Source organism: Heterocephalus glaber, unplaced genomic scaffold (genome assembly GCF_053883595.1).
Source record: "Heterocephalus glaber isolate CG9 unplaced genomic scaffold, H.glaber_assembly_v1.0 deba00000594, whole genome shotgun sequence".
In the NCBI taxonomy this organism is placed as follows: Eukaryota; Metazoa; Chordata; class Mammalia; order Rodentia; family Bathyergidae; genus Heterocephalus; species Heterocephalus glaber.
This window is the reverse complement of record NW_028258151.1, coordinates 6,505,779-6,531,466: the sequence shown is the minus strand read 5'-3', so window position 1 is coordinate 6,531,466 and position 25,688 is coordinate 6,505,779. Positions and strand designations below refer to the sequence as shown.

The following is a 25,688-nucleotide window of genomic DNA, read 5'->3' as shown; positions in this document are numbered from 1 at the left end:
TTAGTTATCCTTTATTCAGATTAAATAAGTTCTTTCTATGACTTTATTTATTCTGAATAAATAAGAATGCAGATCTCTTTATGTATCCTACTATAAGGTCTATTGAAAAAATTTATATATTATTAACAACTTCTACATATTTTGGATCACAAATAACACAGGTTTTGCGAGTTAAAAATCACAGGTAGTCCAATGCATTTGAAAAGAAACTAATATATATAATTTTTGGTATTTTACTCTATGAAAGAAATAATTGCATGCTATCTGGCCACAATTATAGTAAAGTCAAATTTAAACATTTCTGTGAAAACTCTTGGTTAAACAAAAACATATAATTTATATGTATACAAATATTTTCATGCTGAAAAGAATGTATTTGTGTTCAAGGAATCGCTTACAAAGGCAAAATTTTAAAAATAACATGAGAAATAGAAAAGAACTCTAAAGGGACAAAAAGGAATTTTCTGGAATGATAAACATTTTGTATTATCTTAGTTACTTCTGTTGCTGGGACAAAGTACCAGACACCCAACAAGTTACAGGAGAGGTTTGTTTGGGGTCCATCTGTAGAGATTTCAGTCCACAGTCAGCTGGTTCCAAGGCAGAGGAGTGTGACAAACAGAAACGGGTGAGGGATCGAGGGAGGAGGAGGAACATGTGTCCAGCCCACACCTACAGTGACCACCTTTTCCCACCAGGCTTCACTTGCCAACATAAACCCAGGTTGAAACTCATCAGTGGACTAATATACTGATGATTATCACATTTAGCTATAAAATCATCAGTGGACTAATCCAATGATGAGTATCATGCCCCCATGATCCATCTAGGAGCAGATGAAGCTTTGGGGAAACATCCTGATACAAATCATAACATTCCCCCCCTGGTCCCCAATAGACTGATAGAGCAGTAACTGAATCTCTGCATCTTCCTGGTATTTGCAGAGGCCTCAGCATGGCTGAGTGTGATGAACTGAACTGTAGGGAAACAACTGCTCTTCCCCAGGCTGACCCTATCCTAGAACATGGAGCTCCGGGCCTCTTTTCTCAAAATAGTCTTTCACTTTTGCAAACTTGATGCTGAAAAGGTGAAGTCCTGCTTGTTTTTCTGATGCCCTCAGGCTATCTTTCTATTGTCCTGCTCCACAGCACTTGGGGTCTTTTACTCATTATTTTTTATTATTTTAAGTTTTTTATTTTGATTTATTATAATAAAGAAAATATAAAAGCCGTTCTGTGATAAATAATTTTTCATAACAAAAATTATTAGAGAATATGCTTTGTTCCATCTTTGCAGGTTGTAACTTTTCCAAAGCTTCCTATCTGGCCAAGCTGAAAACTTTAAATCATTATGCTGCACCATTTGTTGTTGATTTTCATGGTATAGCTGGTTAAAAGGCCCCAATAATAGCCATGCCACTCATTGAACACTACACAGCCTTAAATTTTTCCTGTCAAATTAATAAATCCACTGTCCTTAACCTCAGTATCCTGCAACGTCTCAGGATGGGAGCAAAATGTAGACAACATTTCTGCCAGAGTATAACACACATGGCCTGGCATCCAACTGCCTGTCAATGTAGTCCTATTCCTAACTGAAATGTTCTGAGCTCAGTCTTCACCAGCTCTATTTCCATCAGCATTCTGGTCTTCTGAGCTCTGACCAGAATCTCTTATTAAGCTCAGCCTATAGCATTCCAGGGGTGCTTCTTCAGCCAGCATTGAATCTTCCATACTCTTCTTGCAAACCAGATCCAAAGGCTTCTGAGCCACATGGCCAGGTAGCCTCATAGCAGTGATTCCACTTCTCTGACACCAAAGACTGTCTTAGGTATATTCTTGCTACTGGGACAAAATACCTGACATCCACTAGTTAAAGGAGGAGAGATTTATTTTGGCTTCCAGTTTGTAGAAGCTTCAGTCCACAATGGCTAGTTCCAGACAGATCAGCATGGCAGAGGGCCCTGGCAGAAGAGATGCATCAATGGCATGCTGGCAGGAAGCAGAGAATCAGGGGAGAAGAAGGGTGATATACCCTTCTGGGACCCACCACTCCACAGCCCCACCTATCAGCCCATGAACACTTGGGTAGGGGTGGGGCACCTACATGTAAACCATAACATCTGTACTTTGATCTTGCTGGTAGTTATTCAGGTAAATACACTGCCCAAATTCCTCTAAGTATAAATGTAGGATCTCTATTTTAATGCATGTGATCACATCTTAAAATAATTCAGTATCTTGTGAAAAGATTCTTGTATAACATTCCCTTCTCTGAAAAATGGGGAAAATCATAATAGAAAATAAACAATAAAGAAAAATAAGAAAAACATAGGATCTCCTGTACCATTTTCAAGAACACACCATCAAATTCTGATTAATCATCTTTCACAAAAGAAAGTACAGATTTTTCAGTAAAGATAATTATCATTTACATTCTTTCCCTTTTTTACACAACACAATATTATATTTCAACTATTTGATAAAATCCTTTTCTAGAAAACACCATAAACCTAAATCATATATTTTGTGCTTGCCATAGCAATAGAAATTGCCCTCACATGCAACATTGAATCTGTAAACAATGACTGATGTTTTTCAATTCATTTCTAATGAACCATTTCTGAATGTGTCTGGGTCATTTTTGTTTTGGTTTGTTTTATTATGTTATTATATATTGTTACATTTATTCTCACATTTTATGATTTCTAGGTTTTTACATAAAACTAGTCAATGTTCAAAACAAATGTTAAAGGAGAAGCAAAACAAAAAATGAAATCCAGTGTTTCATGAGTTGAAGTACATATTAAACTTACTCTCATGTAATTTTATTTTTAATTGATAATGAGATAATATCACTTTTAGTCTGGACTTTATGATATGGTTCTATTGAAATACTGAGATGGATCCAGCCTGCTCCAAGCAAAATGGCAGGGACCAGCCAGAAGGTGAGGACCACTTGCCACTGGCCATGCCCATGGTGGTGATCCACTTAGCCCCATGGCACCCACCCCCGGCTCTTCTGGTCTCTTGGTGGTACTGCCGCCTGGTTCCACACTATAAAGACACAGGGTACACCAGACCATCTATACTGGGTAAGTTGGAGGTATCATCACCTCCCATCAGAACATGGATTATCTTCACGGGAAGGGGAGCTGGAACCTGCAGTACAACCTTGCAGAGCTCAACCCTACAGGAGGACAGGCAGCTCAACATGGGACTTGCAGCCAGAAATCTGCCTGAATCTCATGGGTCTGTGACTGGCTTGCTGCGACTCATTGGCTTATATCTCTACACTGCTGCCCACATTGTCTATTGTGACAGCAGATACATACTCTGAAGAAGGCCCTTCATTTTCATTTTTATTTGTTATTCCCAAAATTAGTATTATTGTGAGGGGGTTGCTCTTATTTTTAATTTTTTTCCTACTCTTTTCAAATTTTTATTTTTCTCTTCTTTTTTTTTCTCTTTCCTTTCTCTCTCTCATTCACTCTCTTGCTGGCCCACATTGTTCTTCATCTTCATTTTTGTTCCTGTTCTGGCCCTAATTCTTCCTTATTTTTCTTTTACTCTCTTTTTCCTTCCCTCACCTGTGGCCTCTGGCCCCACTCCTAACCTTCCCCTATCTTTCTATCTATCCCTCCCTCCACAACTCCTTCTAACTCCCCATCCTGAAGGGTAAATTTGCTATGTTGAAAGTCTAGTCACTATAAACATATGTTGAGTAGGTCCTCAATTTTGATTTAATTCACACAGTTAAAGGTGATAGATTAATAACAATCACAAATTCTTTTCTAAGATTACTTGATGCTAGGGTGTTGCTGATTGTATCACTTGGGCTAAGGTGTTGTGATTGATCTAGTCAGTGATCCTTCCTGGGATAATGAAAATGAGACAGCCTCAGAGTCATTAAAGACTCAAAACCAAAAGACCAGCTATATCTGGAAGACACCTCTGAGGAGCAATCATTCCACAAGGGTTCTAATTACAAGCAACAAAGATACTTACAATAAGCAATTTCAAAATATGAACCCAGTAATTAAACCAAGGACAGTACCAAAAACAAAAATGAGAAGACATTTAAGCAAGGCACAAACTCAGACTTCCACCCCACCAAGGGTAAATTCTGGGGGAAACAAGATGGAAAAATCTGATAATCAACACCTGGACACCCTGAACTGATAGCACAGGAAGTAACAAAACAGAAGAATGAGGCTCTAGAAAAATTCAAAGCAGAAATAATCTCCTAGATATCTACAGAGATGTTGAGCAGAGTGAAAGACATGATTAGAGGCTCTAGAACAGAAACATATAAAAAAATGAGCTCAGAAACATTCTAGAAGCCATGAATGCCCAGAATAAGAAAGAAATGTAAGCATGATCACCCAACATAAGAAAGAAATGGAATCCATGAAACAGATATTCAGGAGATTAAAAACTCCATTGAAAGTATGTGTAGCAGATTAAGGGAATCTAAAGATAGAATATCAGATATAGAACACAGGATTGTGTAAAGACCATGAAAACAGAGATCTCTTAAAAATAGTAAGGGACCATGAGAAATCAATCAAGAAGCTGCTAGATGATGCAAAGAAGAATAACATAAGACTGATAGGAGTCCATGAAAAAACAGGAGAAAGTGTAATTGACATAAAAAAACCTGTTCACAGAAGTAACTGTTGGAAACTTCCCAGACAGAGGTAGAGAAGTGGACATACAGATAAGTGAGTCATATAGTACTCCAACTAACCACGATTAAAAAAAAATCTACAACTAGACATAGAATAGTCAAGATTCCAGAAATTCAACAGAACAAAATCCTACAACCAGTTAGAGAAAAGAAACAATTCACCTACAAAGCAAAGCCTTTCAGAATCACAGCAGACTTCTCAACACAAACCCTCAAGTCAAGGAGAGTGTGCAGTGAAGTATTTCAAGCCCTAAAAGAAAATAACTTCCAACCTAGACTGTTGCATCCTGCAAAATTATCTTTTAAAATTGTTGGGGAAATTAGATACTTCCATGACAAAGAACACCTGAGAAATTTCATGAACAGCAAACCAGCACTTCAAGCAATTCTAAATAATATGCTAGAAAAAAACAATGAAGGTCACAACTCCATGAGGCCCAACAGAGGGAAGCCACCAGGCAAGGTAAGAAACTAAAAGGGAAAGGGGGAAAAATAAAAAATAAAAGACCCAACAACAGTAAAACATCATGACAAGGATGAGTTAATATCTTATCAATTATAACCATCAATGTTAATGGCCTCAATTCACCAATCAAAAGAAATAGACTGGAAGAATGGATGAAGAAGCCAAATCCAACGATATGTTGTATACAGAAAACACAGCTAACTCAAAAAGAAATACATAGACTGAAAGTAAAAGGATGGAAAACAGTTCTCCATTCCACAGGAACCCAGAAAAAAGCAGGAGTAGCAATCTTATTTGCAGACAAAGTGGATTTCAAACCAAAACTAATTAAGAGAGACAAAGATGGTCACTACATCCTTGCGAAGGGAACAATCCAAGAGGAAGAGATGACAATCATAAATATACATGCACTAAATACGAATGTCCTCAACTATACAAAACAAATATTAATGGACATGAAAATCCAAATAAGCCCTAAAAAATTGTAGTGGGGAATCTCAATACCCCATTATCACAATTAGACAAATCATCTAGACAAAAAATTAACAACAAAATTCTAGAACTGAACCAAGCTATTGAACAAAGGGATGTAATAGATGTTTATAGAGTGTTTCACCCCATAAAAGCAGAATACACATTCTTTTTTGGCTGCACATGGGTTGTTTTCCAAAATAGACCACATGCTAGCTCATAGAACATGTCTACATAAATGTAAAAGAATTGGAGTTACTTTCTGTATATTATCAGACCATACAGCAAAAAAATTGGAGATCAATAACATAAGAAACCGCAAAACCCCCACAAACACATGAAAACTGAATAACACTTTCCTGAACAACCAGTGGGTCACAGAGGATATTAAAGAAGAAATTAGACAGGTTCTACAAGTAAATGATAATGCCAGTACAACATACAGGAATCTATGAGACACAATAAAAGGAGTTCTATGAGGGAAATTCATAACAGTGAATGCCCATTACTCTTTAAACTCTTCAATGAAATTGAAAGGAAAGCAATACTTCCAAATTCATTCCTGGAAGGAAGTGTTACTTTGATTTCAAAACCAGGGAAAGACCATACTAAAAAAGAGAACTACAGGGCAATCTCCCTGATGAATATAGATGCAAAAAACCGCAACAAGATACTGACAAACAGAATACAGAGGGTCATCAAGAAGATCATACACCCTAACCAAGTGGGATTTATCCCAGGGATGCAAGGATGGTTCTACATACATAAATCTAAAAGTGTAATACAGTATATTAACAGAACCAAGGACAAAAACCATATGATCATCTCAATAGATGCAGAAAAAGCATTTGACAAAATCCAAACCCATTCATGACAAAAACCCTCGAGAAAATTGGAATAGAAGGGCTTTATCTCAACCTATGAAAAACCAACAGCCAACATCATACTAAGTGGTCAAAAACTGAAAACTTTCATGCTAAAATCAGGAACAAGACAAGGATGCCCATTATCACCACTCCTCTTCAATATAGTTCTTGAAACACTAGCCACACCAATTAGAAAAGAGAAGGAAATAAAAGGAATAAAGATAACAAAAGAAGAAGTTAAACTGTCATTATTTGCTGATGATATGATACTTTACATAGAAGACCCCAAAAACTCTGCCAAAATACTTCTAGTATTCATTGACAGATTCAATAGAGTAGCTGGATACAAGGTCAACACTCAAAAAACAATAGCCTTATTGTAAGACTGGGGGCCTTACCAAACGCTCCAAGGAGCTGACTGCAGCGACGATCACCTGGGAAGGAACACACCGGACAAGTTGGAAAGTAAAACAGACCTTTATTAGTCTGGCCAGACGGCACTCCCAAAGCAAAGTAGCTGAGAGAGGCAACTGGCTCAGAGTCCGAGGCTGTTTTTATAGGGGGTTGAAGGGGGAGGTTACATGTAGATTTACGGGAAAAAAGGTTAATGACTCATTATTACATGCTGATGGTCAGCAGGCACACAGTAAGACCTTGTGACCATATGGTCACGACCGTCACGTACTGATAGTCAGCACATCTGGTGATGGGTTGTTTTACTGATAGTGAGTCCGGGAATTTTCCAAGTTCCGGGCAAACAAGAGGGTGGATGATTTCACTAAGAACTCTTAGTTACAGATTTTATCTAACACAGTCTAAGGGAATACATAAATTTTGAATCACACAGTCCCACATTATTATACACAAATAACAGACTGAGAGAAAAATTAGGGAAACAATTCCTTTTACAATAGCATCTAAAAAAAAAAAATATCTAGGAATCAACCTAACAAAGGAAGCAAAAGACCTCTACATTGAAAACTATAGCAATCTGAAAAAAGAGATCGAAGAGGATATAAGAAAATGGAAAGACATTCCTTGTTCCAGGGTAGGAAAAACCAATATAGTGAAAAAGGCCATACTTCCAAAACTACTAAAAAGATTTAATTCAATGGGGATAGCAAATTCAACAATATACTTAACAGAACTAGAGAAAACAATCCAAAAATTCATTTGGAACCAGAAGAGACCTAGAATTGCAAAAGCAATTCTAGGCAACAGAGACATGGAAGGGCGTATCATAATCCCCAACTTGAAACTATATTACAAAACTACTGTGATAAAAACAGAATGGTACTGGCAAAAGAACTGACCTGAGGATCAGTGCAATAGGTTGGAAGATGCATAAACACCTCCAGACATACGCAGCCACCTCATATTTGACAAAGGAGCCAACCACCATTATTGGAGGAAAGATAGCCTATTTAATAAATGGTGTTGGAAAAACTGGATTTCAACCTGCCAAAGATTAAAACTAGACCCATACCTATCACAATGCACTAAACTAAGATCGAAGTGGATTAAAGTTGTAAATATTGAACAGAAACACTAAACTCGCTGGAAGAAAAGTTAGGAAGAACTCTTAAAAACATTGGCATAGGAAAAGTCTTTATGAACAAAACTTTAGTAGCATGGGAACTAACACAAAGAATGAATAACTGGGATCTCATCTTATTAAAAAAGCTTCTGCACTACAAGAGAAACCACCAACAGAGCTAAGAGACAATGTACAATGTGGGAAAAATTTTTAGCAACTGTACCTCAGACAAAGAATTACTATCTAGAATATATAAAGAAATCAGAATCCCCAAATACAAAGACCCAATTCAAAATCAGGGATCTGAAATGAACAGACATTTCTCAGACAAAGAAGTAGAAATAGCAAGTAAATATATGAAAAAATGTTCAACATCACTGGTCATTCAAGAGATGCAGATGAAAACAAAACTGAGATTCTACCTCACCCCCCAAATAATGGCTGCTATCAAGAAATCAACCAATAACAAATGCTGGCAGGGTGTGGGGAGAAAGGAACCCTTCTCCATTCCTGGTGGGAGTGCAGACTGGCTCAACAACTGTGTAAATAAGTATGGAGATTCCTCAAAGAACTAGGACTACAGGTCCCATTTGACCCAACTAGTCGTCTGCTGGGTATCTTTCCAAAAGAATTAAAAGAATCATACCACAGGGATATATGTGTACCCATGTTTATAGCGGCACAGTTTGTAATAGCTAAGGCTTGGAAATAGGCCAAGTGCCCATCAACTGGAAACTGGATAAAGACGTGCTTTTTTTGTAAAATGGAATACTACTCAGCCATAAATATGAGAAATTAGATACATTTATAGCTAAATTGATGTATGTTGAAGCCATACTCTCAAGTGAAATAAATAGGGCACACATGTAAATACAAAATAGTTCCTCTAGTGTGAGAAACTAAAAGTGTAAATAAGGATTAAAATTATTAAAATGAATAATTGATAATTTGAAATAGGAACAAAAGGTCAAAAGGGGTAGGGGCTATGGGAGGAGAAGGGGAAAGGAAAGAAGGAAAAGGAAAAATTATGAGGAAAAAAATGGAAATGAAGTCTATGTAAACAAGGAAGGGTGGAGGGGGTGAAGGATGCACGTGCAATGGGGAAAAAAATAAGAAGCAAGATACACCATGTACAGGTACAAACAGCCAATGATAAATGTAAATGTATTGTATACCTAAAATGTACCAAGAAAAGAATTTAAGAAAGAAAGAAAGAAAAAAAACAGAAATACTGATATGACCATTAGTGTCGGATGTAGAATGTCTCCAAAGGCTCCTGTGCTGACAACTTGGTTGCTAGCCAGTGATGCTACTAGGAGGTGGTAGAAAATTTAAGAGATGGAGCCTACTTGGAGGAAGCAGTTCACAGAGAGTATACCTTTAAAAGCATATTTTATACAAGTACCCTCTTTTCTCTGCTTTCTAGGCACACTAAAGTGATTTCTTTTGTTCTAACAATCCCACCTGCCATGAGATACTACCTCAGCCCAGAACCAAAACAATGGAATCAGGTAACTGTGGGATAAATCTCTGAAACCATGAGCCAAAATCCTCCCTTCATATAGTTATTTTTCTCATATATTTTGTCACAGAAATAAACAGCCGAGAAAATTGGTATTGAAAAGTCATGACAATGATAAGTCAATACCTACCAGTTGTAACCATCAATGTTAATGGTTTCAATTTACCAATCAAAAGAAAAAGACTGGCAGAAATGGTCAAAGAGTAAAATCCCAAAATATGCTGCATACAAGAAACACACTTTTCAAACAACAGACCCAGCAGAAATCCAGAGGATCATAAATACCTACTTCAAGAATCTATATGCCAATAAGATGGAAAACACAGAAGAAATGGACAGGTTCCTAGATATGTATGAATTGCCAAACTTGAAAGAAGAAGACCTAAAAATTCTAAACAACCCAATATCGACCAATGATATTGAAAAGGTAACGAAAAATTTTCCAAATAAGAAAAGCCTGTGTCCTGATGGCTTCTCTGCTGCATTCTACAAGACATTTAGAGAGGAACCACTGCCACTACTATTTAATCTCTTCAATGAAATTGAAAGGGAAGTAATACTCATGAATTCATTGCTCAAAACAAGCATCACCTTGATCCTCAAAGCAGAGAAAGACCCAACCCAAAAAACGAACTATAGGCCAATCTCTCTCTTCAACATAGATATAAAAATTCTTAATAAGATACTGGCAAATAGAATGCAGAAGATCATCAAGAAGATCCTACACCCTGACCAAGTGGGATTCATCCCAGGGATGCAGGCATGGTTTAACATATGCAAAGCAATCAATGTAATACACTATATCAATGGAGCCAAGGACAAAAAACATATGGCTATCTCCATAGATGCATAAAAGCAAGTGACAAAATCCAACATGCATTTATGATAAAAACCATAGAGAAAATTGGAATAGATGGTCTCTACTTCAATCTGATAAAAGCCAACTATGAAAAACCAACAGCCAATATCATACTAAATGGTCAAAAATGAAATCCTTCACATGAAAATCAGAAACAAGACAAGGATGTCCACTATCACCACTCTTGTTCAATACAGTTTTGGGAACATTAGTCACAGCAATTAGACAAGAGAAAGAAATAAAAGGAATAAAGGTAGGTAATGAAGAAGTCAAATTGTCATTATTTGGAGATGACATGATACTCTATATAGAAGACCCCAAGAACTCCACCAAAAGTCTTCTAGACTTAATAACCAAATTCAGTCAAGTAGCTGGTTACAAGGTCAACACACAAAAATCAATAGCTTTCCTCTACACGAATGACAGACTCACTGAGGGAGAAATAGGGCAAATAATTCCTTTCACAATAGCGTCCAAAAAACTGAAATACCTAGGAATCAACCTAATGAATGAAATCAAAGAACTCTTCTCTGAAAACTATAGCACTCTGAAAAGAGAGAGTGAAGATGATATAAGAAAATGGAAAGACATCCCCTGCTCTGGGGTAGAAAGGATCAATATATGGCAATACTTCTGAAAGTGCTACATAGATTCAATGCAATCTCAATTGAAATCCCAGCAGCATACTTCATGGACCTGGAGAAAACAATCCAAAAATTCATTTGGAACAAGAAGAGACCCAGAATGGCAAAAGCAATTCTAGGTAACAAAGGCATGGCAGGGGGTATCACAATCCCCATCTTGAAACTATAATACAAAGCTACTGTGATAAAATCAGCATGGTACTGGCAAACAGACCTGAGGACAAGGGAACAGATTAGAAGTTGCCGAAGCAACTCCAAACACAGTCATTCATCTTATATTTGATAAAGGAGCCAAACACCCTCACTGAAGGAAAGATAGCATCTTTAATAAATGGTGCTGGAAAAATTGGGTTTCAACTTGCCAAAAATTAAATCTAGATCTATATCTCTCACCATGCACTAAAGTAAAATCGAAATGGATTAAGGATCTAAATATTAAAATAGAAACACTGAACAGGCTGGAATAGAAGTTAGGTAGAACTTTTGAAGACATCGGTGTAGGAATAGATTTTATGAACAAAACCTCAGTTGCCCGTGAACTAGCACAAACAATCAACAAGTGGGATCTCTTCTTATTGAAAAGCTTCTGCACAGCAAGAGAACCACCAGCAGTGTGAAGAAGCATCCCACAATGTGGGAAAAAATGTTCCCCTGTTGTTCCTCAAACGAAGGTCTACTATTTCGAATTTATAAAGAATTAAAAAAAATCAGACCTCCCAAATTTAAAGACCAAATCCAAAAATGGGCATCTGGAATGAACAGACATTTCTCAGACAAAGAAGTAGAAATAGCAAAAAAACATATGAAAAAGTGTTCAACATCACTGGTCATTTGAGAGTTGCAAATGAAAACAATGCTGAGATTCAACCTCACTACTCAAGAAAGAATGGCTGCTATCAAGAAATCAAACAATAACAAATTCTGGTGGGGCTGTGGGGAAAGAGGAACCCTGCTCCCCTGCTGGTGGGAGTGTAGACTGGTGCAACCACTGTGGAAATCAGTATGGAAATACCTCAAGAAAGTAGGACTGGAAGTCCCACTTGACCCAGCTATTCCCCTGCTGGGTATATTCCCCAAAGAATTAAAAGAATCATACCACAGCAATATATGTGTACCCATGTTCATAGCAGTACAATTAGTAATAGCTAAAACTCGGAAGCAGCCCAAATGCCCACCAAGTGGAGGCTGGATCAAGAATGTGTGGTTTTTTAATAAAATGGAGTACTACTCAGCCATAAAAAATGAGAAAGTAGAGACATTTATAGCTAAATGGATGCACATTGAGGCGACATTCTTAAGTGAAATAAACAGGACACACATGTATAAATACTGTATAGTTTCTCTAGTGTGAGAAACTGAAAGTGTAAGTAAGGACTATATGCTATAATAGATAATGTAAAATAGGAAGAAAAGTGGCAAAGGGGAAGGTGAAGTGGGAGAGGTAGGGGAAAGGAAAGAAGGGAATGGAATTAATATGAGGAAATGAAAAAAGGAAACAAAGTCTTTTTAAATAAGGAGGAATGGAGGTGTTGAAGGGAGGGCAGAGGCAGGGGGAAAAATAAGTACCAAGATAGATTATGTAAAGGTGCAAATTTCCAATGATGAATGTCATTATATTGTATACCTAAATTGTACCAATAAAATAAAATGAAATAAAAAAGAAACATGAACCACAGAAAATGTTATTTTGCCTGATAAAACTCCCTCTTTCTTTCCTCCTTTCAACCTATCTTTAGTGAAATTCAAAAGCTCATTTAAACATTAGAAACATAATTTTAAAGACCTTTGTAGGTTATTACTCTGTTCTAGTAGCATAGCACCACATCACTCATAAGAGACTTCCTGCAAGGTTCTATGATTCACCTTTTCTCCCTTTGTACAATTGTTACTAGAAATATATTTTACTTAGTTAAAAGACCTATTAATGAAGTTAACTGATCTTGAAATTGTTCATCAAAGAAAGTGTATTTAAACCTAGTCACACTTTTTATAAAATTAAACTTACATGAGGTTTCAACCTTTCCATTTAAAAAAAGATAATTATTTAGGCATTCACAGGTTCAATAGAAGTATGCTACTGCCTCTTCTTCATTGAAAGAGATGGACAGTATCAATATATTTGATTTTCTTGTTTTCAATTTCCTTTTCCATTCTTTTTTAATTGATACACAAAATTTTGCATGTTAATGCTGTGTTTGATACGTTTATGTACTGTGAGTTGCTTAAATAGGCTAAGCACATTAATTTCCAAAAACAGTAATCATTTCTTTGTGGTGAAAACTCTTAAAATTCTTTCTTGTAGCTTTTCAAAATTTACGTAATGTAACTTCTGTGTATAATCATCGTATGGCACAGTACTTCCCATATGTCTTAGTCTTGCCTAACTGAAATACCCATGGATCAGCCTTTCCTCTTTTTTCTGCACCTAAGGTCAGTCCTCAGCTTCTGTAACCACCATTCTCCTCTCAATATCCATCTTAGCAACTTTTTTTAGATCCTCTACAGGGATGACATCAAGCTGTATTTGTCTATGCTTGAATTATTTCACTTAATACAGTGATCTGCTGTTCTATTCATGTTGCTGCAATTGACAGATTTCATTCTTTCTATGGCTGGATAGTACTCCATTGGGCATAGGTAAAATATTTTCTTTGACGTTTCATCAGCTAACAGACTTTAGATAGTTTCAATTTCTTGGTGATGATGACTAGAAGAGCTAGGAATATTGGAGTGTAGATATCTCTATAACATACTAATTTTATTTTTTATATATAGCCATAGTGTGATTGTTACAACACGTGGTAGATCTAATTTTAATGTTTTCAGAAGTCTCTAATGGTTGTAATAATCTAGATTTCCACCACCAGTATGCAAAGGTTTCCTTTTCTACATAACCTCAGTCATATTTGTTATTGTTTGTTTTAAATAGCCTGCTGTCACTTCATATTTCTTTGTGGTTCTGATTATCATTTCCCTGATGTTTAGGGATACCAAATATTTTTTCATGAACCTGTTGGCCATATGAATACCTTCATCTGATAACTAGATATTTGCCTATTCATAATTGAGTTATTTTATTCTTGCTATAGTCTTTGATGTTCTTTATAGAGTCTAGATTTCAATCACTTATCAATTTTATATATTGTAAATATTTTCTTCTATTTTGTAAGTCGTTTGAGAACTGTTTATTGTTTCTTTTACTGTACAGAAGAGTTTTTTTCAAAGTGTTTCCATTTGTCAATTTTGATTCTTATTCTTTGGGGATCTTGTCCAAAATATCTTTGCTTTCCCCAATGTCCTGAAACATATCCCCAAAGAACTGTTCTATACTTTTATACTTTCAATCTTACAATTAGGTATTATATTCATTTTGAGTTGATCTTTATAACCATTCAGATATGAACATCTAAAGTGATTACTGTGCTGAAGATATCCAATTTTTGCAACACCATTTTGCAAAAAAGGTTTCGTTTCTCCCATGCATATTCTCAGTAGCTTTGTCAAAATAAGAATCAAGATACATCATGTAAAGATACAAGATCCCAATGATGAATGTAACTGTATTGTATACCTAAAATGTACCAATAAACTTAATGGAAAAAAAAATCAGTTGGCTGGCGATATGTGAGTTTACTCCTAGGGGCTCTATTCTTTTCCATGTATCAATGCATCTGATACTAATCTGTTTAGATTAGTAAAGTTTCATAGTTTATTTTGAAATCATCCTGATTTGTCTTTTTTGCTATGACTGGTTATTTGTGTGTTTGTGTGTGTGTGGTTTTATGTAAATTTTAGAATTGTTTATTTTAGTTCTGTAAAGAGTGCCATTATTAATTTGACAGAGGTTGCATTTAATTTGTAAATTGATTTGGGTAGAATGAACATTTTTACAATATTGATTCTTTCAATCTTTGAACATGGAATGTTTTTTCACTATTTTGTTTCCTTTTCAATGATTTTTATCAACATATAAATTTCACTGTAGAGATTTTTAACTTACTTGATTAAATTTATTTCTTGGTATTTTATTGCAAATGTGATTTCTTTCTTGAATTTTATTTTAGATAATTGACTATTGGCATATGTCATTGCTATTGATCTCTGTTGATTTTGTATCCTACAACTGTCTCATGTCATCTGCAAGCAGTGATGATATGAACAATATTAACTTCTTGTTTTCCTATTTGGATACCCATTTTTCATAACTGATTGTTCTGGCTAGGACTACTAGCATTTTCTAGAGCAGAAGTAGGGAAAGTAGCAACCTTTGTTTAATTTCAGATTTTAGAGAGAAAGCTTTTGTGTATCTTCCATTCAAATTAATATTAGCTGTTGGCTTATTATAGAAGGTCTTTAATATGTTGAAGCATGTTCCTTGTATATGTAATTTTGTGAATGCTCTTTTTATCATGAAGACATGTTTTCTTTTTCTTATCAATTGAGATTACCATATGGTTTCTTTGTTTTCATTTTGTTCCTAAGGTTTATCATGTATATTGGTTTGTATGTTGGGATGAATCCAGCTTGTCCATGGTAAATAATGTTTAAAATATGCTGTTGGATTTTATTTGCTAAGATTTTTGTTTATGTTTATCAAACATATTTGCCTGTGTTTTATTTTTCCCACTGTAGCTTTATCTGGTATTGATATTGTCAATTCTGACCTCAGAGAATGTGTTTGGAAGAATCATTTTCTTGTCTACATTTTGGAAAATTTATTTAAAATTTTATATTAGAAGATCACCATATCTTGATTCATGGTTATATGAAAGAATTCTAGTCAAGGAGACCTTGTGCTAATAGTCAGATATAAGTTACAAAAAATATCTATGTCGTGGTTACCTCATTTGATACAAAAGAGCATAAATAAAACATCACTAAGAGATTTGTTTATGCATAAAATGAAATAAAGCCTATGTATGTTACAGTCACATTAGCTGCATCTGTGAATATTAAATCTGTCCAAAAATAGCTTGACAAAAGCTGTCCAAATCTTGAATACAATATACTTTAATCTGGAAATTTCATACCTAGGAATTTTTTTTCTGCAAATCCATTTACACACATACATGTAGAGAGGCACTTAAAATTAATTCCCTAAATAATAGATTATTATGAAATATTTAAAATTTATATATGCATATTATGCCTGTAAACTAAAGTATGGTTCAGCTATTGCAAAAGGGAGCTAAATCTTCCTTCCTATAGATTTTTTTGAAAAATATGCCTTTGGTAAAGAAAATAAATTCCAATTCTTATAAGTAGATGTTGTACCATGGATTGTTATTGTCAAAATTAAAATTTTATTGTGGTTTTATTTTTGTATTATGATTTAAGGTTATATACATACGAAAAAATAAGAATTTTCTTAGGTTTCATTCAACAGACATAATTATAAATCAACATTGATTTGGCTTATGAAACTGGATATTTTTAGTTATGATATCCTTTAAAATGTTGTGTATTCTTATAAAAAACAGAAAATTTTAATGGGTTTTGCTTCATAATTTAAGACATTTGAGAGAAGTTCTCATACACTATAAACTGAGACAGAGAAAAGAAAGGAGCAAAGCATAACATCAACTGGGAGGAAGCCTTCATGTTTTCTGAAAGTCTACTTTGTAGTGTCCATAGAAAAACAGGCCAAGTACCAACAGGAATGTCAATTACCCAGGCAGCAAAGGGGCCAGATGCTGTTGGCAAAACATGCTCTAGAGAGTGACATCTGGGCCCGATAACTGCCATACAGAGCCCCATCTGTAGCGAAAGCTGTTGACTCTGCTTTGGGGGAAGAAAAATCAGAAATAAAGAAGGCAGCTAAAATTTAAATCGTGCCAGGAATAGCACAAGACAGGTTGCAGTCAGCATTCAAATTACATCCCTAGTCCAATTTTCTTTTTAATGTCTTGAAACTGTGTAAACACTAAACTGTGTTAACTCCAGTAGTTAGGAGAGATAAGCACATATAGATAGTTTGGTAACTAAGACACATGCATCCTGTATTCCAGCAAATGTTAATTTCCTCAAAGTTTTTCTTCTCAAGTTCTATAAGCAAAATTCAATGAGATGAAATTCTAATTTGCTCCATTAAGACATTTAAAAATTCTTTATTATAAATAATTTTATTTTCTTCAAATATTATGAAATTTAAGGATCTCTTTTGGGATTTTTCCAAGGATGACTTTATAGGAACTCGCAACAAAACTAAATAATATTAACTTTAACCTTTATGATTCTTGAAATTTTTGTTCAGCAGAAATTTGTGGGAATGATACGTAGAGCCTTAAACTTTAACTAAATAAACTCTTCCTGGTTTAGTATCAAATTTTTATCAGTATATTTTGATCATATGTACATTCATGGGGGGTAATTGGTATGTATACATACCGTATCTTCATCTATTTTTACTCCCTCTTCTCCCCTGCATTTCCTCTCTTCCCATTCCCAGATCCCCTTCCCATGTTCACAAAGCCTTTCTCCCTGTATCCTATCATTTATCTTTTATTTTGCTCTGTAATTTAAAATTTGGAGTTTCTCAAATAAGAAAAACAACAAAATATATGTTTCTGCATCTGATTTAACTTTAGCATTATGGTCTCAAGATACATTCATCTGCTGATGGACATACAGGCCACTGCCAAGATTTAGCTATTGTGAGTTGTGCTGCTATCAACATGGGTGTGCATATATGAGCAATATGATGTTTTTAGCGCTTTGGGGCAAGATACATAGAAGGAAAACAGCTGGGTCGATTGGAATTTTTAATTTTAGTTTTCTGAGAAATCTCCATACTGATTTTAATAGCAGTTATACTAGTTAACATCCCCATCAAAAATGCAAGATTCTTTATAACCTATCATTTCTCCAACATTTAATGTTTATGAGTTATTGATGATAGCCATTCTTACTCAAAGAAGATCTGAGTGTGCTTTGATTTGCATTTCTCTAATGGTCAAAGATACTGAACATATTTTATACTCCCATTGGACATTCCTACTACTTCTTTTCAGAGATGTGTATTAATTTCAATTGTTCATGTTTTTGATTGAGTCTTTTAATTTGGGAAATATCTAATTTTTTTAGTTCTTTTGATATTATAAATGTTAGTGCTCTGAGGAATAGCTGGTGATATTTTTTCCTCTTCTTTAAGCTGTCTCTTCATCTCTTTGCTTCTTGTCCTGTGCAGAAGCTTTTAAATTTAATATAATTGTATTTGTTGAGTATTATTGTTACTGCTTGTACAATTGCATTCTGTTCAGAAATTTCTTTCTAGGCCTGTGCATTTAAGAGGTTTTTTTAAAAAATTTCATCATCAAGCTGATTCAATGTTTCTGTTTTACACCTAACCATTGGCACATTTTGATTTTAGTATAGGGTGAGAGATATGGGTCTAGATTTTTCTGGATATTGATGGCTAGTTTTCCGACCACCACTTGCTAAGGAGTCTATCTTTATGTCCAGGGTAAATTTTGGTCCCAGTGTGAGGATCACATGATTGAATGCACCTGGGGTTGTTTCTGTATTTTCAGTTCTGTTCTAGTAATCCATGTTTCTGTTTTTGTGCCAGAATTATGCTGTTTTATCACTGTAGCTTTGTAATATAACTTGGAATCTGGGATTGTGATGCTTCCTGTTTTGCTCTTTCTCCTAATTGTTTTGACTCTTCTGGCTCTATTCTGGTTCCATATAAATTTTAGGATTTTTTTCTAGTTCTGTGAAGAATCATTTTGATAATTTTATTGGCATGCTATAAAATCTATATATCATTTTTCATAATATGGCCATCTTGACAGTTAGATTCTGCATATCCAGGAATAGAGTATGGATTTCATTTTCCACTGTCTACTTCCATCTTATTTTTCAGCATAGCATAGTTTTCATTAGAGGTGTTTCCACTTTCTTGGAAAGGTTAATTTCTTGGGGTTTAATTTTTTGAAGTTCCTGTGAGTGGGATTGTTTTCCAATTTTTTGGTGGATTCATTGTTGCTATACAGAAATTTTATTGATTTTTGTATATTGATTCTGTACCCTACTACTTTGCTGAATTTATTGGCTCTACGTGTCTTAATGTAGAGTTCTTTTGGTGGTCTTCTGTGTAAAGGATTATATCATCTACAAATAAGGATAGTTTGATTTTTGCTTTCCATTTACTTCAAAAACTTCTTTAAAAACTCTGTCAACTTATTTATCTTGGCTTATCATAAGTTAACAGTAAAACTTCAATGACTTCACTTAACAAGGGAAATACTAAGCAAATAGCAGAGATAACACAGGAGCAACAGAAGGAAACAAGCAGTATCTAATTTCTGGGTTTTCCAAAATATGTAATTTAAAAAATAACATTATCAGAAAAATTGAGGGCTCTACAAACACTCATAATCAATAGAAAGCATCTATGAGAAAACCTGCATATTTGACTATGCTGAGAAAACTTTTAAATCACCTATAATAAATATATTCCGAGATAAATAGAATTTATCTGAAATAACAAGGAATAAAGCATACTGGATTAAGTCATTATAATCTTAGATTGGTCAAAAGATGCTACGACAATGAAAGGAACAGTGAAAACAAAAACAGATAACTGGCTGTCAAAGTTAAAATCTATGTGGCTCAGAGGAAACCATCAAGAAAAAGACAACAACATAGAACAGGAGAAAATATATGAAAATAATGCCTAATATGTTAATCATATCCAAAATGTGTGAAAATTCATACAACTCAAAAGATAAATAACTCAATTTTCAAACAGACTAAGGATGTGAAGACATACAGTATTCTACAAAGACGATTCAGGAGTAGGTAAAAATCACGTCTTAAAATGTTCAAACTAATTGGTCTACAGGGAAATGAAAATGGTTATCAGATGCACATTGAGAAACCATTTTAAAATCACTAAAATCATCAAAATAAAGTGGTGAACTTTAATGACAAGGTGTGGAGGATTTGGAAATCTCATATATTGCTGGTGCTACTGTCAAATAGTACATTTATTCTGAAAACGGGTCTTCATGGGTAGAAAAATTAAGCTTGAAAAGTCCAAAGTAGAAAAATCTATATATACAGAAAGACCACTGGTTTCAAGAACTTTATGCTAAAAGAGGATGGGGAAGGACAATTAGGTAACGGGTATGCGTTTCTTTTGGATTGATGAAAATATCCTAAAATTAAATTGTGGTAATTATTGAACTTTTTTATAAATATACTAAAATTATTGAAATGTACACTTTAATCAGTGAAATATGTGATGCAAAACTTATGTCTCAATGTTGCAAAATAATAACTTGGTCAGGGAATTCATCAGTAGTAAGTTATATTTTTAACACACGTAATATGCAAATGTACAGAATATTTAGTGAATATTCTCTCCTCACAATCTAGTAAAGTAAATGAGGATAATATTCATATTAAGCATGACCCTTCAAAACACAAAGAAAGATAACAATCAGAAAGTTTACTTCAGGTGGAAGTCTGTTTTCTTTAAACAAGCAATGGTTAATACGATGGAAATAAAGCCAGTAATCTATCAAAATCTCAGGAATGATGAAATGACTGAAAGTCTGTGCTAATTCAAGTGACAAAGTCTTCTGACACATTTATAAATGTGATTCATTAGTTCACAATTACTGTTGTCACAGTTATCAAGGATGACCGATTTGATTGTGTCTCACGAATATTAAAATAAAGCATATTTTAATTAAGTCTTATGGATTTTGTTGCTTGTGTCCTCAATCCTTAACACTTCTTTATTAACAGCAATATTATTTGAATAAAATAATATAATAAATTAATATTTGAGTGCACTTATTTTGATACATGTTATTAGAATAATATATTTTGTACCAAAGCACATACAAAAATAAGTGATGTATTTTATATCCATACAATACTCACATGCAGTGGAACCAGGAACAACCCTCAGTTGAAGTGTGGGTCTACTTATATGTGAATTTTTGTTTTTCAAATTTGCAACAATTTGAAAAAACTTTGCATTCTAGAAATATCAATATGTTAAGCAAACATTAGGTAGTTATGAATACATGTAATGTAAATAGATAGCAGTCTAGTTTATAATTCATTATCATAAAATGGGCACAAATATTTTATGAAAAGTTAAAATCCATCAGATTTTATATATATGCTTACAGACTAAATGGTGCCGTGCACAAATGCGGTGCATATTGCACCACAGTGATGGTGTCACAACCGCCTCCCATTAGCATGATGCACTCATGTCTGGAGCATGCCTGGCCAAAATGCCATGGGATGTCCATCCTCCCAGGTGAGCATTTGGTCTTTCCAGTAAATTGTGTACTGCAGTAGGAAGTAATCTCTCACAACTGCTGTGTATTTTTCATCATGTGTAATACACAGAACATAAAAATCTGTGTTGATCCACTATTACTGATGAAGAGCAAACTATCAGTAGCTAAGTTTTGGGGTAATTCAAGACACATGGGCTGATTTTTGTTCTGCATGGAAGTTCAAACTACACATCTTGCATATGTGGTTAAGGCTGCATTTTGAGAAAGAACAAACCAGCTTCTGTACCCAGAATATTCAGTAGCTTCCTAGATACTCTAAACTAGATTTACCGCCAGATCTGGAGATTCTGCTATTTCCACCTTTCAGCTAATACATTCAGAGCATCAATGTCAGACAATACCACTGTCCATCCTGATGGATCAGACAAAAACTAGACCACCCTGTAAACGCGTGAACAGAGAAAAATACTTTCACTCAGATGACAAAGGAGAACCAAACATTCTTCTATTGTGTCTAATATGGCTAACTGCTCTTTTTTTAAAATAAATAGTGAAATTCATTCCTTTGTCTTCTACTCTAGACAAGATGAACGATGATTTATACATAAAATTCTGCCCACTTTCTGACAAGACCATATGCAGATTGATAACCCTCCTCCAAAATCCATCAAGCCCCATCACTACTTGTCCTTGTCAGAGCCTTTTCACTGGGGCTCCTGCAGGGCCAGAGAGTGTGGCTACTCACGCACTGCAGTGAGCTACAAACTGAGCTTCAGCACCCTCAAGTCTATTCCTAAAGGCATTCGGTGATTCCTGACAATATTGGTGTTCATGGATGTGAAGGATGTTTACAAATTAAATAAAGAGCAAGTGCTAAAGTATTTTATCAGCATCTCAAAGAAAGGAATACTGAAAATGTAAAATATGTGTTAAATATATATTAAATAACTCTATGAATTTATAATTCATAGTTACTTAAGGAAAGCAAAATGGAGACAATGACAACATTTTTCTTTTACAGTCCATCACAGTAGATTGCTTCCACCAATGAACAGACAGAGGGGATGTTAGTATCAATTTGTGAGAATGTATCAACCTTAACCATCAATGAAGGTCACAAAAACAGTTCTGGATATTGCTATTTGTTGTATTTAAAATTAATATTCACTATTAACTTGTAGGTTCCTGTACATATTAACCCTAACCCCACACTATATATGTGATTCTAAGCTTTTGATTTAACAGTATTAGCTCCACAGAATTTAATAGCTCTACAGATTTAATAGTATTAGCTCTACTGAAAAAACTTGTCTTTTTAGACTTCTTATCGAAGACCTATTAAATGCAATTTAATTAGGGTATGTAATGATAATTTATGTTCTAAAATTTTGACAATTTTAAATATCTCCTGTGTAATAGGTTGAAAAGTTCAAATGTAATGGGCCCACTTTTTTTATGTCACATTGTAATCCTCATTTTACATGGAATTCTCCAAAACAACAGTGGGACAGCAAAAATGTGTTTTATATGAGTAAATGCATCTGTAACATGTCCCACATCTCAAAATTGCATTGCCAAGTTAAACTTAATTATTCCCTTATTACTTGACGTCTGGACTTTGATATTTGCACATTTCAAATGAACATGGCATTAGTTTATCAAGAAATGCTTCCAACTCTGGATGCTTAGTTCTAATTAAATCCATGTAAGGTGAAAATATTTGGATACATCTCAAGGACATCATGCAGCTCAAGTAATCTCATGAAGAAAAATTTAAAAATATTACTCACCCATAGCTTTTATACAGGCCAGTATAAGTGGAATTGTTCTTACACGGATTCTTCTCACATTCATTAATATCTTGTTTCCATAAAGATCTTTTCTAAACAGATACATACATTCATAGCTTTAAGGGAATATGAGAATTTATAAAAGTGTTAGACTATTTTTTATTTCTCTTATAATCCAGACATTACACTTGGGTATTTTGATCTATTAATTTATATACTTTCTGCAGTTTCTTATATCAATAGTTCCCCAAAATGAATTTTGCTACATTTCAAAAACTGTGAACAGTATTTTCTAGTTTTTAATTGACTAAAACACTGAATATGTCAATAATACTATATTTATGCATAATCTTCAGAATAATCTATTAATGATAGTGAGTGATATGAGTAAAAGAACTAAACATACAAATCAGCAAATAACTCCCTAGTTAAAAAAAAAACAAAAAACAAACTGCAGCAATAAAAGCCTTCTGAATGCCTTGTAGGGTTACTAAAAAATAATTAACATATAAATATCAGTGCTAGGGCCAAAGGAAATTGTAAAAGTTTATATAATATTCTGAAAGAATTGATCTACAGCAATATTACTCAAAATGCTAAATTAAAATTTTGCTTTTCCAGATTTAGGGAGACAAAACATTGAAATTACTGAGAAACAATAGTTCCTACCCAGAAATTATTTTAAAGAATAGGGTTCTTATGAAAAATTAGAATTTATGTTTTCATGTTTATAAAATCTCAACATAACATTATGAAAATGTCAACACTGTTAACTAGTAGCCAGATTTACACTTTTCAGCATAAGTAATTAGCTACACATAGTTATAGATTATTGAAAAGTGGCTAGTACCAACTGAGATGTGCCACAAATTAAGTATAGATTAGAGTTTGAAGACAGTATAAAAGTAATATCAAGTATCTGCTTAATAATTTTATTATGTATACGTTAAAATGACAATAGTTTAGATTTAAAGTGTTGGACCAAAAATATTATTCCAATTGATTTAATTCGCTTTAACTTTTTTCAATGTGGCTTCTAGAAAATTAGATAAACGTACATGGGCCTCATTGCATTACTGTCAGACAGAGCCATGCTAGGAGATTCCTACTCACCCTGGACATTCGTGAATGGAGTTAAGTCTATATAGTTATTTACAATCACGTATCTGAAGTATGTAAGTTCCTAAGATTAGAGAATCATAGTTTAATAAGTTCCAGCATTTTCTATAGTCTAGTACCCACAACAGGCTTGATTAATGTTGATTGAACAAAAAAGAATAAATACGATAAGCAAAATAAAGTCTAGAGTTCATATCTGAAATTCTAAAAGGATTTACAGTTTTTTTAGAAGTAGATAGCAGACATTACAGTGGAGAAAAAACCATATTAACCAAAAGACAAAATATATACATCCTTCATATATCTGCACCTAAATTGTGATAATTTAAAAGTAGGGGAAGTCCGAGGCAGTCTGTTGGTTTAAAAGGTCAACTGGTTCTCAATAGCTGTTGAGTGGCTGAAAAGCCAAGGAATGACAGCCACGCTGCTCCACCTTGGACTGCACTTGCTACACAAGTGCGATGTACACACGGAATGTTCACCAATAGCCCTCAGAATCTCCTAGAGCTGTGCAGCAATCTCTGAATACTTTTTGCCACATACACCGGAAACTTCTTCCATGAGCATGATACTATTGATGTTTTTCATGCATTGGTTTTGGATCATTTTCTGCTTTTTTTGGTAAGCAATAAAAGACAATATATATAAAACTTGAATGCAATTATATTTTGTTTTATGGATGTGCTATTTGAAAAGGAAACAGTTCTACAAGAGCTAAGATGATTTTGGCTGTGAAGGGGGAGAAGACTCATCTCCGCAGTGGAAGCGAGGACATAGGTAAGAAGTCTGTGGGATCATCCGTGGTGCCCTTTAGGTGCCCACTTACAAGTGATATGAATCTTTTCTAAAAAACATTAAAGCATAACAGAGGGATGGTTTTTATTTTGATATCTGTGTAATACTTTGAAGTAAACTTAGTAAATCAAAGAACAACAGACAGAAAATATTGCAACTGGATCAGAACCCATCTATGCATGATTTATTTTTATAAACAACAAACTATTCCACGTGAGAAAACACGAAGATTATCGGGCTAAGAAAAATGAAGAAGGAAAAGGAAGAGAATTCAGCAATGTGACATGATTCAAACTTTGATAAAGTGAACAAATATGAGAAAATATGAATTTGGAAAACTGATTCAAAGAGCAAAAGAAAACCGTGCTAAGCCCTGAGATATTTCATAATGCATCAAAGGAGGGAGATTGGCAGTAGACTGATAAGACTCAGAAAATTACTCCCAAATCTTTAAGTCTTCTACATCGTACAGGTGAAAGAACTGAGCAGGGGAAACTGCTAAACTTACTTTTTGAGACTAGTGAAATCTATCTATTGAAATCTAGAAAGCACACAACAAGAAATCCAATGTTGGGCCGGGGATTTAGCTCAGTGGTTCCACCGCCTGCCTCGCAAGCGCAAGGTCCTGAGTTCGATCCCTGGTACCAAAAAAAAAAAAAAAAAAA

At 34.5% G+C, this 25,688-nt stretch overlaps 1 long non-coding RNA gene across 1 annotated transcript in view; it reads right to left on the bottom strand.

The window, feature by feature from the left end:
* The window catches only part of LOC110349523 (uncharacterized), a 38,430-nt gene extending 15,201 nt beyond the window's left edge, over positions 1 to 23,229 (bottom strand). Inside the window, exon 1 of the long non-coding RNA XR_002395547.2 lies at positions 23,110 to 23,229. This is a non-coding gene — a long non-coding RNA (uncharacterized LOC110349523). The remainder of the gene's footprint in view (positions 1 to 23,109) is intronic.
* Between the last annotated feature and the right edge of the window lie 2,459 nt (positions 23,230 to 25,688).